Below are 2,583 nucleotides of genomic sequence, written 5' to 3'. Positions count from 1 at the left end.
GATTGGCATGCCAGTGAAAAATAAATATTAACCAATAACCTTAAAACCTCAATCATAATTCAACCCTTAACCCTAACCCTAACCCATTGCCGTTTCACAGTATGTCATGGTGCTGTCTGTTTTCCGTCTCCCTTGTTTTTGTTTTGTCTTCTGTCTGTCGTGTGCTGAGTGGGTGTGGCGCTCCTGGTTCGCTCTCCCTCCTCGTCAGGACACCTGTGGCTCCCTACTCACCTGAAGCATATCCAGAAATCACTGCTCCCCGGCTTTCCAACCAGTCTCTGCCAGCTCGTCCGTTCACCCAAGTGGTAACACTCGCTACAGCCAGCAAGTGTTTTTTGAAAGTCTGCCTTTTGTATTTCCTGTTGTAAGCTTAGTTTGACATTGTGTGTTTTTTGCTCGTGCTCCAGATTCCTGCTTGAGCCCTGGAAGCCCAGTCTGCCTGCCCGAGCCAAATTGTTTTTTGTTGGTCCTGCCTCTCGCCTGTCTGCCCACTCTCAGCCCCAGAGGATTTCAAAGCACCTTCATTACTTTTTGTGTTCAATAAACCTCTATACCTGTTCTAAACTTTTCTCTGTGTCTGCTCCTGAATCTGGACAGCCCAGCCTAACACAGTAACCGTTTGGTGCCTTAACTTACCTGCTCTACCGCTATCATGATCGTCACCTCATGGTGACCATAGTCTGGCTTTTTGCCAGACCCTCCTTCAAATTTCTTTAAACCAATTAGAATTGTCATGGGCGACGCTAAACTCCGCATAGAGCTGCTGCAAAATAGTCGTGTGAGAGAAAACTCAGATTGGATAGATAATCTAGCTAGCTCTGTCAATTTACCATGCAGAGATCTTAGAAGCAGTCAACAATAGTCCTCATTAATCCACCGAATTTAAAATTCCAGCACAAAGAAAGCGGTAGGAAACGGAAAATACATGCATCCGGCGGAATTTCCTGCTGCATGGGAGCAATCCCGGAAGTTGACCGTCAAGAATATAGACTATGGTTTATTCTTGTATTTTATCTGTTTTAAAATTTTTTTATCTGTTTTCATGTAAAGAACTTTGAATTGCCCTGTTGCTGGAATGTGCTATACAAATAAAGCTGCCTTGCCTTGCCTTGCCTATGGTGACCATAACCACTGCTTGAGGTTTTGCCTGGGGATTGAACCCGGAGGTGAGACCTTACCACTCGCACCACCAACTCTGATGTCTGCTCCAGTGTAAAATCACTTCCATCATCACACCTGGATCGGCAGGCCAGTGCAACAGAATATTAACCATAACCCTTAAACCCCAACCCTAACCCAACTCTAACCCGTTGCTGTTTCACAGTAACCTTTTGGTGCCTAAACTTAACTACTCTGCCCACTGTCATGACCGTCACCTCATGGTGACCATTACCGTGTCACAGTCACCTTTTGGTGGCTAAACTTAGCTGTCATGTAGGCCTAACGGTGAACAGTCGCTGTCATTTCTTAATCATACAAATTGTTGTGAATAAGTTATCGTTCGATATCATATGAACCAAGTGATGAGAATATGCTGAATCAGTTGCAATGATGGGAAGACTTGTAAAACCATTGCCATTGTCCTTGTAAAACTGTATGTAATAGTGATTAAGTCTACCTAAAAAGAACAAAATCCAGTCTGTAAACAAGTCAACCATTTTATGAAATGCAAGATTAAATCGAAGTCAAGTGTACAGTGATGGTGCCTGCTGAAGTGGCAGAAAGGAGATTAAGTGGAGAGAACTTAAATGCATGCACAGTCACATATGCACACAAGCTCTGGCAGTGTTTCTTGTGTTTTACGTTTTTGGTGTCCCTTCATTTTTGCAAAGCCCTTTCTGATGAGCCAAAATGCTATATAAATATGGCTGACGTAGAATTCTGGGCTTAATAACCCCTCACCCCTTGAGGTAAGTGATATAAATATGAGTGCATACAAAGAGAATGTTTCTCAGAGATACATGATTCATCCGCAACAGTGTCATACTGCATAAGACGTTGATTATTTATATTTAACTGATGACTCATACATACACACTGGACTCCAACAGAGGATTATGTAAATAAAGAAAATTGCCATTGTGAAGTTTTAATAGATTGGTCTTTAAAACGTGGTCTTTACATTGTGGCCATATCTGTCAAGAATGCAAATTTGCACCGGTCATGTATTATATTTAAGGCTTGCGAGATTAAATTAAAAGATTTAAAAGGAATTGGTTCATATATTGAAGAAGTCACCATCCTAGATAAAGTACTTAATGTAAGAGCATAAATCTGGCTCTTGTGGAAATGTGTTTCTTAAGCAGTTTGCCAATTGGTTCATGGTTTACTTGATAATGTGTTGTGTTAAAAATGCAGAAGACACCAAAAGTGTTGTCAAAGATTTGTGGTGGCATAACACCTTAATGTTGGAGCAATGATTAATTGTATTTCATACAGATGATCTCTGATTATATCTGATTATATATGGTTACAGCTGTGTTACAACTAAACTGAACTCTCCTGCTACGAACCTCATTTGCTTCACGAGTGGCCTGTCTCTGCCACACTGTCTGATGACTGATGGTCAGTTAGACAACACAA

General features: G+C 41.4%; 1 long non-coding RNA gene across 1 annotated transcript; it reads left to right on the top strand.

Moving 5' to 3' along the window:
* The first annotated feature begins 256 nt into the window (after positions 1 to 256).
* On the top strand, positions 257 to 561 carry LOC116048923. Its single transcript, XR_004104775.2, has 2 exons — positions 257 to 305; positions 408 to 561. It is a non-coding gene; the product is annotated as an uncharacterized LOC116048923 (long non-coding RNA).
* The last annotated feature ends 2,022 nt before the right edge of the window (positions 562 to 2,583 follow it).

This window comes from Sander lucioperca, chromosome 1 (genome assembly GCF_008315115.2).
Source record: "Sander lucioperca isolate FBNREF2018 chromosome 1, SLUC_FBN_1.2, whole genome shotgun sequence".
Classification (NCBI taxonomy): Eukaryota; Metazoa; Chordata; class Actinopteri; order Perciformes; family Percidae; genus Sander; species Sander lucioperca.
Note: the sequence above shows the minus strand (reverse complement) of the source record. Positions and strands in the feature narration are given on the sequence as shown.